Below are 13,737 nucleotides of genomic sequence, written 5' to 3' on the forward strand. Positions count from 1 at the left end.
GCCACCCTAGTCATAGACTGTTCTCTCTGCTACCGCATGGCAAGCGGTATCGGAACACCAAGTCTAGGTCCAAGAGGCTTCTAAACAGCTTCTACCCTCAAGCCATAAGACTCCTGAATATCTAATCAAATGGCTACCCAGACTATTTGCATTGCCCCCCCCCTTACACCGCTTCTACTCTCTGTTGTTATGATCTATGCATAGTCACTTTAATAACACAACCTACATGCACATATTACCTCAATTACCTTGAGTAACCGGTTCCCCCGCACATTGACTCTGTACCGGTACCCCCGTATATAGCCTCTCTATTGTTATTTTTTTACTGCTGCTCTTTAATTACTTGTTACTTTTATTTCTATTCTTCTTCATTTTTTTTTTAACTGCATTGTTGGTTAGGGGCTCGTAAGTAACCATTTCACTGTAAGTTCTACAACACCTGTTGTATTTGGCGCATGTGAGTAATACAATTTGATTTGATTTGAAGTTACAGCCTGAAGCCAATTTTATTTTGTTATTTTTTTTTATTTCACCTTCATTTAACCAGGTAGGCCAGTTGAGAACAAGTTCTCATTTACAACTGCGACCTGGCCAAGATAAAGCAAAGCAGTGTGACAGAAACAACAACACAGAGTTACACATGGAATAAACAAGCGTAGTCAATAACACAATAGAAAAAAAGAAAGTCTATATACAGTGTGTGCAAATGGCATGAGGAGGTAGGCAATAAATAGACCATAGTAGCAAAGTAATTACAATTTAGCAGATTAACACTGGAGTGATAGATGAGCAGATGATGGTGAGCAGATGATGATGAGCAGATGATGAGCAGATGATGATGAGCAGATGATGATGAGCAGATGATGAGCAGATGATGATGAGCAGATGATGGTGAGCAGATGATGATGAGCAGATGATGATGAGCAGATGATGAGCAGATGATGATGAGCAGATGATGGTGTGTAAGTAGTGATACTATGCTCTAACACCTTTAGTAAACTGTAAACTGTGATTTGAAATGTTTTCGGAACAATAGCTTTCTTTATGCACTGCATTTTTATTGTGTTTTTAGGCCTATTTATATTTGATCACTCTTTAATGTAAAGAATGTAGCCCTACTGATATATTTGTTTTATTGTCATGTATTATTATCTGAACACAATCAAGTAAGGTAAAGGTAAAACGTGACCAGCATCTGGTAAATGCATTCCAGACTGGAGTGGGCAAAAGTCCATATTTGATTAACTTTCATTTATTAACTGTGTGAACTTTTGACTACAGTTGGCGTATATTTCATTCATCGTGTAGCCTAATCATAATCATTGCTATTGATAGAGTATAGATTAAAGTTAATAAAGTGTAGACAATTTCTAAAAATAGGCAGTGGCCTACTCCAAAACATTCTGGGATGAAAACAAGAAGATTTTTCAGTCTGTTCAACTGTAGGCTACCGATAACTGCAGCTGCACACCTATGCTAGGCTGCCTAGAGCTTTTCAAACCTGCCATTACAACAAAGTTCATGGATTACAAAAGTCTCTGATGGTTTTAGCTCTAAAGGTGAACAGCTGCAATGGAACATTTGAGGTGTAAGAACAGGATGTGATGACTTTGTGCTTCATGTTCTCTTTAATCTAAATAAAGGTTTGGTTGATGTGTGGTTGTGTTCAACCCCCCCCCCCTTTCTGACATCCATAAAACGGCATAAACATCTGGAGAACATTTGAGGTTTTATACCCTTAACTATGCTGGTTATGTTTCTTACAAATATGAAGGTGGGTTTAAATCTCAAGACCTCAAACCCCATATATGGCAGCAAACTGTTTGTGTTGCACGCAGTATAGATTCTATAACCACCTCTATAGTTAACTGTGACAGAACATATTAATCTCTTGGTGACTCCATGCAGGCTGATATTACATATACAGGACAACTATCCCATCCTGTGCTCAGAGGTGAAAAACAAGAACAGTGATTCAAGAAAACAGTGTGTTGTGTCGCTAGTGTGTTGTGGTTCATTTGTCATTTTATTACAGTTGTAATTAGCTTGATCAGATCTCCATTGCTCAGACTTCTTGCACATGAATTATAGAGAAGTTCCCCAAATACAGGTGTGCCAAGCTTCTAGTGTCATACCCAAGAATACTCTAGGCTTTAATCGCTGCCAAAGGTGCTTCAGCAAAGTACTGAGTAAAGGGTCTGAACACTTATGTAAATGTACGTTTTTTTTCAAATAAATTTGGCGGTCGTCATGTCAGAGTTATTGTAGCTTTAGAAAGAGTTTGTGTGGAGTTTTAGATCAGTTGTACAATAATCCGACTATATTGTTCATTCACATTTTACACTATTTATCTGAACTGGAATATAATGAATCAGAGCTGTAACACAATCCAACAAAGAATAAACAAATGACAACAAAGCAAAATGCACTGTTCAACATTGAGTCAGTTTCTGACAAATATCAATCCATTTCATTAAGAATAAGGGGGTCAACTCAAGCCATTCCAATGGCATTCCTATCCAAGTAGACAGGAGTGAATCTCTCCAAATGAGATGATTGTTACACTGTGGCATTAATGTCCACCCCTTTATTCTAGACCAGAAGAGTAACAGGATGGATCAGTTGGTAATACATCTCTGTTACTGGTTTACATTCCAAAACTGATGTGGGGACATGGTTGGTCAGAGGATTGGGGTATATACCCCCTATTTGCTTGTCAAGTTACATTAAAGTGTTGGTCGTGATGATACATCTTAATACGTCATAGGCGGTGTGACTGGGACTGCACCCTAGGAGGGGAACAAGGAAAGGGAGCACCTCGTGTGATTGGGCATGATCGGGAGGACACACTCATCGCCATTTGCTCAAATAATTTTTCGTGGGGTTTTCATAGCTGTGGTTCTGCATCCTGTTGAGTTGGCACTCCTCTGGGGTCAGTATGGGGAGACACGGAAGGTTAAAGCTCATACTGATACAGTACAAGTAAGTGCTACAGTATAAGGAAGTACTATAAGCAGAAAAAGTATATTCTACCTGTCGCTGCAGGAAGAGACACTTAGAAACTTTGAATACCTGCCTATGAAAAGCCAACTGACATTTACTCCTGAGGTGTTATACGGCTGCGCCCTCTCATGGTTATGATTTGACCCTGCTGGTCATCTATGAACATCTTGAAAAACGATCTGGCCTTAATGGTCACATGTATCCCCACCCGGTACAGCCAGAAGACGGCTGGCCACCAAGCATTGAGATCAGAGGAAGACTTGATGGTCTGAGGATCAGGTAAGTAAAAACATTTAAACCCACACACTAATGGACAATAAAGAGCTCTACTGGGAGCATCTTAAAGTGAGCAGGTGTTTGTTCTGTCTGATTCCCTGCCTCCACAATGCCGTACGGCTTCCTGGCAATGGCAATCACCAGCAACCCCACTATGGTCCCGCGGTTGAATGTCTCCAGGGCATCGGGATGCTAAGGACATTAACAGAAAAGGGGAAGAGAAGGCACAAAGAGGGGAAGATGGAAAAAAACATTTGGTTGATACACAATATAGACAAACGTATGTGGACACCCCTTCAAATTAGTGGATTCGGCTATTTCAGCCACACTCGTTGCTGACAGGTGTATAAAATCTAGCACACAGCAAAGCAATCTCCATAGACAATTTGTAAGTCGCTCTGGATAAGAGTGTCTGCTAAATGACATTATGGAAAAATCAAAATAAATCAGCCTAGACCTCAGAAAAACTATTGTAGACCTCGACAAGTCTGGTTCATCCTTGGGAGCAATTTACAAACGCCTGAAGGTACCACGTTCACCTGTACAAACAATAGTACTGTCATGAAGTTGGCCTTTGGGTAAGGTTTATGACCCCCCCATAAATACCTTTCTCCCTTTCCTCTCTTGACTCTACGGAAGGACTCTTGAAAAGCCTTTGTTAAACATAGAGAGTCGGGGAACATCAAAAGGTGGGAGGAAAGGAACCATATTTTGGTAATCCAACCAGTTGAAAATATGCATTGGTACTTAATGAATATGATGTCAGTTCGGTTGTCATCTGAGACATTCATATTAATGATAGGATGACATAAACTGTATCGTGGAAAGTCTACACATTATAGTTATCAGATTCACGTGTAATTGTTGTGCAATTTAAATGTTTAAATATGAAACTATTTGTGAAAAGATTAAATGGAATTTTAGCTTCCAAATGAGAGAATTGGATTTTCATAAGGTTAGAGCTCTGCTCAATCAGTGGCATGTGAAGAGACATTGGTTGTAAACTATGAAACATGCTCTCTCTCCTACCACTATATAAGTCCTTAACGAAAATGTAACCTCCTGTTCTGAGGACGTGAGGACGATGGTCCCACGTTAAAAGGACTAACATGTCAACTACAGAACTACGCCAACCTCAGCGTGAGCTTTGGTTGTGAATGGTATGAACTTTGAACTCTTATTCACTCCAGAAGTGATACCTCCTAGCCGTTGAGTTAGCAGCGGCCGCTGTAAACGTGGGCAAGGAAAGGACGGACAACGGATCCAGTCTAACACACAATGACGATACTTCAACGTATCCAGTTTACCACCAAAGATATTCTTCCGAGGACAGGAAGATCTCTGTTGGGCAACACGGCCAGCATCTACAACCAACCTACCGAAGCGCAGCTCAGAGTAAATATTTAATGCATTCTCCTTTTTGAAATGGCCGGTAATTTAGAATGCATAAGATACTGTATTTACGATAGCATAGCTTCTCCCTTTGTTACTCAGTCTTCCCGCTCTTTCACTCAAACCCAACCCCCTTCCTTTGTGTAACCAGCCGCCATGTCGGCTCCGTCCACCAGGGACGTTTTCTGTATGACATAATTTGCATTCTGTGTATATGTAATTCTGTGTGATTATTTAGGTATTTAGTAAATAAATAATTAAACCAAAGTTTGTATTGCTGATTCAACTTGTTAGCCAGGGTTCGTGAAGATAACCAAGAATTTACAACTTTCAGATGAGACTGAAATAAGGTGACGATTAATATTGACTGCTGTTGATGTAAAATATGACTAGGTCTTTCAGAGTTTATTCGGAGGATAACAGCTCTATGAACATTCTTTCGTGGTGCCCCGACATTCTAGTTAATTATCTACCTGGTTAGCTTAATCAGGTAATATTGATTATAGAGAAATTATTTTTATAGAATAGTATGTCATATCACTTAATCCGGCATAGCCAAAGACACGACAGTACGCAAGTATAAATACCATGGGACCACGCAGCCGTCATACCACTCAGGAAGGAGACACGTTCTGTCTCCTAGAGATGAACGTACTTTGGTGCGAAAAGTGCAAATCAATCCCAGAACAACAGCAAAGGACCTTGTGAAGATGCTGGAGGAAACGGGTACAAAAGTATCTATATCCACAATAAAACGAGTCCTATAGCGACATAACCTGAAAGGCCGCTCAGCAAGGATGAAGCCACTGCTCCAAAACCGCCATAAAAAAGCCTGACATGGCTGACAACAAAATCACACAAAAAATAATCAATGGATATCCAATTTATCAACCCAATGAGGTCTGGATTTGGAGTCACACTCAAAATTAAAGTGGAAAACCACACTACAGGCTGATCCAACTTTGATGTAATGTCCTTAAAACAAGTCAAAATGAGGCTCAGTAGTGTGTGTGGCCTCCACGTGCCTGTATGACCTCCCTACAATGCCTGGGCATGCTCCTGATGAGGTGGCGGATGGTCTCCTGAGGGATCTCCTCCCAGACCTGGACTAAAGCATCCGCCAACTCCTGGACAGTCTGTGGTGCAACGTGGCGTTGGTGGATGGAGCGAGACATGATGTCCCAGATGTGCTCAATTGGATTCAGGTCTGGGGAACGGGCGGGCCAGTCCATAGAATCAATGCCTTCCTCTTGCAGGAACTGCTGACACACTCCAGCCACATGAGGTCTAGCATTGTCTTGCATTAGGAGGAACCCAGGGCCAACCGCACCAGCATATGGTCTCACAAGGGGTCTGAGGATCTCATCTCGGTACCTAATGGCAGTCAGGCTACCTCTGGCGAGCACATGGAGGGCTGTGCGGCCCCCCAAAGAAATGCTACCCACACCATGACTGACCCACCGCCAAACCGGTCATGCTGGAGGATGTTGCAGGCAGCAGAACGTTCTCCACGGCGTCTCCAGACTCTGTCACGTCTGTCACGTGCTCAGTGTGAACCTGCTTTCATCTGTGAAGAGCACAGGGCGCCAGTGGCGAATTCGCCAATCTTGGTGTTCTCTGGCAAATGCCAAACATCCTGCACGGTGTTGGGCTGTAAGCACAACCCCCACCTGTGGACGTCGGGCCCTCATACCACCCTCATGGAGTCTGTTTCTGACCGTTTGAGCAGACACATGCACATTTGTGGCCTGCTGGAGGTCATTTTGCAGGGCTCTGGCAGTGCTCCTCCTGCTCCTCCTTGCACAAAGGCGGAGGTAGCGGTCCTGCTGCTGGGTTGTTGCCCTCCTACGGCCTCCTCCACGTCTCCTGATGTACTGGCCCGTCTCCTGGTAGCGCCTCCATGCTCTGGACACTACGCTGACAGACACAGCAAACCTTCTTGCCACAGCTCGCATTGATGTGCCATCCTTGATGAGCTGCACTACCTGAGCCACTTGTGTGGGTTGTAGACTCCGTCTCATGCTACCACTAGAGTGAAAGCACCGCCAGCATTCAAAAGTGACCAAAACATCAGCCAGGAAGCATAGGAACTGAGAAGTGGTCTGTGGTCACCACCTGCAGAACCACTCCTTTATTGGGGGTGTCTTGCTAATTGCCTATAATTTCCACCTGTTGTCTATTCCATTTGCACAACAGCATGTGAAATTTATTGTCAATCAGTGTTGCTTCCTAAGTGGACAGTTTGATTTCACAGAAGTGTGATTGACTTGGAGTTACATTCTGTTGTTTAAGTGTTCCCTTTATTTTGTTGAGCAGTGTATTATGACATTTCACATTCTTAAAATGAGGTGGTGATCCTAACTGACCTAAGATATGGAATTGTTACTAGGATTAAGTGTCAGGAATTGTGAAAAACTGAGTTCAAATGTGTTTGGCTAAGGTGTATGTAAACTTTCAACTTCAACTGTATATGGTTACGTGATGGTTAAATCCAAATGAAGTACCTTGACAGCCAGAAAAATATTTTTGAGAGTATATTCATATTTTTTGTTTCTTTCAGAATATGACATCAGTTTTCCTCTATATAACCATTATATTTTGTGCCCTTCTTCAGCGTACCTCTAATAGTAAGGCACCTAACCTATTTTGATGACTATTTGAATTATCTTGTCCTTGGGAAATGTTAACCTGCAGTAATTTATTAAACTGAATTATCTCAAGTGGTGCATCGCAGTGATAGAGGCATCACTACAGACCTGGGTTCGATCCCAGGCTGTATCACAACCGGCCGTGATCGGGAGTCCCATAAGGCGGTGCACACATGTACTAACATCACCGAATGTGAATGGACTGGTTTATTTAAAGAAGTTGTATTTGATTGTCCGCTTGATGGTGGTAAATTCAGTGATTAGCATTTTTAAACTTAAAATGTTTTACTGTATCTGTCAACATTCTAAAAGGATTTACTGTATCTGTCAATGTGAATGAATCCCAATTAAATGTTCACTCTTTTTTATGTAATTTAGACAAGTGAAAACATTGTTCACATACAATTTGATTCATTTTTCACAAAACTAGCCTACCACAATCCTACCAGTCGAGCTAAATGACTTCTTTGCGTGCTTCAAGGCAAGCAACACTGAAGCATGCATGAGAACACCAGCAGTACTGGATGACTGTGTGATCACACTCTCCGCAGCCGTGATGAGTAAGACCTTTAAACAGGTCAACATTCACAAGGCCGCAGGGCCAGAGGGATTACCAGGACGTGTACTAAGAGCATGCACTGACGAACTGGCAAGTGTCTTCACTGACATTTTCAACCTGTCCCTGACTGAGTCTGCAATAACAACATGTTTCAAGCAGATCACCATTATCCCTGTGCCCATGAAAATCAAAGTAACCTGCCTAAATGACTACCTGACTGAGTCTGCAATAACAACATGTTTCAAGTAGATCACCATTATCCCTGTGCCCATGAAAATCAAAGTAACCTGCCTAAATGACTACCTGACTGAGTCTGCAATAACAACATGTTTCAAGCAGATCACCATTATCCCTGTGCCCATGAAAATCAAAGTAACCTGACTAAATGACTACCGACCCATAGCACTCACGTCTGTAGCCATGACACGCTTTGAAAGGCGTGTCATGGCTCACATCAACACCGTTATCCTAGAAACCCTAGACCCACTCCAATTCGCATACCGCCCCAACAGATCCTCAGATGACGCAATCTCTATTGCACTCCACACTGCCCTTTCCCACCTGGACAAAAGGAACACTTACATGAGAATGCTATTCATTGACTACAGCTCAGCGTTCAACACCTTAGTGCCCTCAAAGCTCATCACTAAGCTCAGGACCCTGGGACTAAACACCTCCCTACCTACATGTACATATCACCTCAATTACCTCGACTAACCTGTACCTCTGCACATTGACTCGGTACCTGTACCCCCTGTATAAAAATATATATATTGTTATTTTATTATTACTCTTTAATTGTTTTACTTACATTTTTTTGGTAAATATTTTATCAACTCTTTTTTTCTTAAAACTAAATTGTTGGTTAAGGGCTTGTAAGGAAGCATTTCATGGTAAGGTTTAAACAAGTTGTACTCGGCGCATGTGACAAATCAAATTTGATTTGATTTGCTCACAATGACAATTTCGTAGTTCCCCAGAACAAGAGAAAACGTTGAGTTGGAAGATGTGGTTGTATTAAAACCAGATGTACAGAGATACATTGCAAAATTTAAGGGTCTACTGGTAAGAGGTTTATCTGCAGTATGTATCTGTATAGGTTCATTTGAGGATCCGTCGTGTATTGTTCCTTGGGAGTTCCATGTCATAGTTATACAGTTTTTCAGAGCCAAAACCCACTGTACCGTTGTGGATATGGTAAATAATTGCTTTTGTTGTTGGCATTGGTGTTGGCATAAATGTTGGCATTCAGATTGAACGATGTCAGGTAAGTTATCTACAGTAAAATACAGTGCATTCGGAGAATATTCAGACCCCTTGAATTTTTTGTGAGTAGATTGATTTATTTAATAAATGTTAGAATAAGTATGTCGTAACAAAATGTGGAAAAAGGGAAGGGGTCTGAATACTTTCTGAATGCGCTGTAAGTGTGCTTTGTTAGAGATATTTTTATTCATAATGATTTATTCATAGTAGGAGTACGAATAAGTGTTGATAAACTGTAACTCATTGCTGTAATTTTCCAATAATTGCTATGATTTTGGAGCACCAACAAAAAGAAATGTGCAATCCAACCATTGCTTTATTCTCAGAAGAAAGAGGATTCAATTCAGAAACATTATGAAGCAGATGTAGAGCCAAGTGAAGCAGATATAGAGCCAAGTGAAGCAGATATAGAACCAAGTGAAGCAGATATAGAACCAGGTGAAGCGGATACAGTGGTTTAAAAAAACGAATGAGGAGGTATTATTGTTAACCTATGGGTGCTAACCTATGGGTGTTAACCTATCATTGCCATCCTGTATGATGCAATGATAAAACACCTGAAGGAATGCATACATTAACATACCTTAGCAGACAGTTTGAAAATGCTTTAGAGTAGTTACTACAAATGTTATTATAAGGAGTAATTAATATGACAGCCACAAAATGACATACAATCAAGGGCTTCTCCCTCTTCTCTTATTAGTTTAATAATCTGATTATATGTGGAGCATGACTCAGGTGGAACGTGGGAGGTTTTCTAACACCCAATCGACCCACCATGACTCAACCTTACTGTTCACTGCTGGGGTTCAAACTGGATTTAACTGTTTTAAGGTTTGCGACACTACTAACTACACTGGAGAGATTAATCATCAACTGATATGAGGATTTTTACTTCCTCCTAACCCCAATTACAATTATTTTTTCAAGATACCAAACAAATAACAACATTTTGTTAAGACATGATAAGCTACTAATTTTAGAAGAAAGCAAAGGACTCTTTATTGTCCATGTCACTGGAATGGTAGAATTACTGTCCATACTGTCCTGTCCGTATAGTGTAGTTACTGTTTTGCCTTACCGTCCCCTACCTATGACATATTGTTTACTACTGTTAAATACTAATTATGGTTGTGCACTTACTCATTTGCTTGAGTGCCCTGCTTTTTAAGGCTAACAATGTATTTTTTCTGTATTTGTTTTTACTTTGTAAGGATTTTATAATTGTGGGGATTTCTTCCACTGTGCTTTTTAGATTTACAGTACGTACGGTGTATTTTGTGCTTGCTTAATTATTCCACTCATTGCTTGATCGTCAGCTAAATTATTGAATTGTTCATTGTAATTTTAGATGTTGCATTTTAGATGTTCAAGCAACTTTAAATAATGTGAAGATTTCCTTTCTCAATGACCATGAGTGTACCTGACCCTCTGACCCATCACATTGTATTATGGAATGTAATCGGAAAATGTGAAATAAGAAAAATAACATTTGTAATTATTGGAAATATGTGAAAACTGTCGAAAAAAACAAGCTACAGTCTAATATGCATATGGAATTATATTGGTGCAGGCACATGAATTTAACTTGTACCTAGCAACGCCCTTAAACTGTGACTATGTTCATGATGTAACAGGACCTCATGTGCCATAATGCTCAAGGAGATTAAAAACACTAAACCAAGTAAATAAGGCTGGGTTTCAATCACTACAGATTTTCTGCTACTTCTCCCTGGTTGTTTATGCTGTATCAGAGGTGCCGGAGGTTCCTGATTATTATGGCTGATAAACTTGTCTGCTTCCTGTCACAAACGGTGCACTCAAATAATGACATGTTATTGGCATTGTCATTGGATATTGATATAGTATGAAGCCACTCCCATCCTAGCCTTCCTTTGTATTTCCAATGATATTGTTTGTTATTTTGTGGACTTTGGTGCATTATCCACAATGATTGAATTCTGCCTAAATGAGCTCTGTTGATATACTTACAGTAACTCCACCTTTTTGTCACTAGAGGGCAGTGTCTTGCTTTAGAGAGAGACAAGACAGAGGGAGAGGCGGGATCAACATCCCACACTTCATCTCCCAGCTTCTTATATTGGCTTTTAAAAATATATATTTTATTGTATTGTGTTTACTTGATTTGAGTGAATGTGCATCTTGTAAAATGTCTTCAGTTCCAATACGTCTAAATATTCAACTAATTAAGTATCATTAAATGGCATGAACATTATATTTGCACAAGTCTTTATAGTTGAAAGTTGAATGGTTCTGTGTAATACAGTGTGAAAGGGGAACTGATAAGGAATACCCTGTATGAAGGACCAGATTTGGTGTACATATACTGGGTTCCCCCTCTTTAACATTGGGGAAGACCCCACCCACACTCTACTCCATACACTGTTCTCTATCCCTACACAGCACGGTACAGGTTGAATCACACCCTTTCATATAGTATATATTAAGATACTACTGTATAGTGCATAGCAGGGAGCTACTGGCTTAATAGTTAAGGGCACTATTCAATCCATAGCGCTGAAGACCTGCGCTACATTGCAATCAATATACATTTAAAAGCTATATTTTGCGTTCGTGGAGACAGCATTCAAGGTAAACGCTGCATATGTTGGCTCAGTCGGAAATGACCTGATCTTCAGTGCCACGGATTGAGTCGACCCCTAAGAACCTTGAACTGAACAGAAACACTAACTTAACTACTCAGGACTATAATGTTTTATATTCCCTTTGTTTTGAACTTTTCTACCATGAATTATGTTCACTGTGTCTGGTGTATGTACAGGTTATGCAAGTATAAAGATTTATATTAATGTGTAACTTTGTCGCTGTAATAATCTGAAATAAATCAATTTCCTAACAGCTTCGGTTGGTATGACAATAAAGTGTTGAATCTTGAATGTTCCCTTCCTTCCTTGGAGATGTTGCAATACATGATAAGCATCTGTAGGCTATGTATAGAAGGGGGAAGTAATTGGAGCTGTTACTATGCTACCTGTGTAATGTATAAGTTGTCATTGAATGGTTCATGTTGGGTAGGGGGAAGGCCCTCTGACTCAAACCAGTGCACATTCAAGTTGGAAAAATTGCTTTTCTTAGGAAATAGAAACTTACACAAGAGTTTATACAGAAAAATAGTAATGTACATGTGCACACAACCAACCAACCAACAACCAACATTTAAGGCTTCATTCATTTGAATCCAGATTTTTTTGAGTGAATCAGTCTATGTCATACTGTATGATCTTCCAGGGGAGATATGGCTTTAAATAGATAGTTCGAGATTTTGGCAATGAAGCCCTTTATCTACAGTGCCCTCCGTATTTATTGGGACAGTTCTTTTGGCTCTATACTCCCAAAAGTATGGATTTGAAATCAAACTATGAGGTTAAAGTATAAATTCTCAGCATGTATTTAAGTGTATTTGTGTACATATTGATTGTACCATTTACAAATGACAATACTTTTTACACATAGTCCCCCTATTTCACAGCACCAAAAGTATTGGGACAATTGGCTTGACAGGTGTTTCTGGTTAGTCAGGTGTGTTCCGTCACATGATTTGTGCAGGCATAAGAAAGCTGTCAATGTGTAGTCTTGATTCTAGGCTTTGCAGTTGCCTTTGAAGTCTGCTATTGGTGTCAGTCAACATGAAGACCAAAGAGGTGTCAAAGAAAGTCAGGGAAGCCATTATGAGGCTGAACAATACAGGGGGAAAAAATCTATCAGAAACATAACCATAACTTCAGGCTTACCAAAAACAACAGTTTGGAACATCATTAAAAAGGAAGAAGGCACTGGTGGGCTCAGCAATCACAAATGGCCTGGTGGGCCAAGGAAGACCTCTAAAGTCAATGACCTGGAAAAGGGTCTCATAGACAGATGAGACAAAGATTAACATGTACCAGAGTGATGGCAAGAGGAAAGTGTGGGGGAAAAAAGGAACTTCCCAAGATCCAAAGCATACCACCTCATCTGTGAAATATGGCGGAGGGGATGTTATGGCTTGGGCATGTATGGTTGCCACTGGAACTGGCTCACTTGTCTTCATTGATGATGTAACTGCTGACGGCAGCAGCAGAATGAATTCTGAAGTGTGCAGAAACAACTTGTCTGCTAAAGCAGTGGTTCCCAAACTGTGGGTTGGGACCCACTGGTGGGTCGCGGGAGCACATTGAAAACCTTTTTCTGTGTAAACTTAAATGACTAAAACCAAAATAGAAAGTGCGTAAAAAAGATAATGAACCTATACATTTTTCAATAATAACCTCGAATCTTTAAGAATTTACAATCAACAAAATAAAAGCTAGACACCAGCCATGGCAAAATGCATAGAATTGCAGGAAATTGGCTTGAAAATGGCTAAATGTTCTTCCAGCTCCATGTCAGATGTGTAGAATTTCAGGAGATTAGCTTTGAAACTGCATAATGTTCTGTCTACTGCCAAGATAATATATGTGCCTTATTCTTTGGTCTGTGTATGTTTTTCTTTACCGCTCAACCCTTACGGTGGGTTGTGACTCAAAAGACACCTCAATTGCTGCAGTACAGGCCTGGCAGAGCATCACCAGAGAA

This window comes from Salmo salar, chromosome 05, assembly GCF_965601325.2.
Source record: "Salmo salar chromosome 05, fSalSal1, whole genome shotgun sequence".
Lineage (NCBI taxonomy): Eukaryota > Metazoa > Chordata > Actinopteri > Salmoniformes > Salmonidae > Salmo > Salmo salar.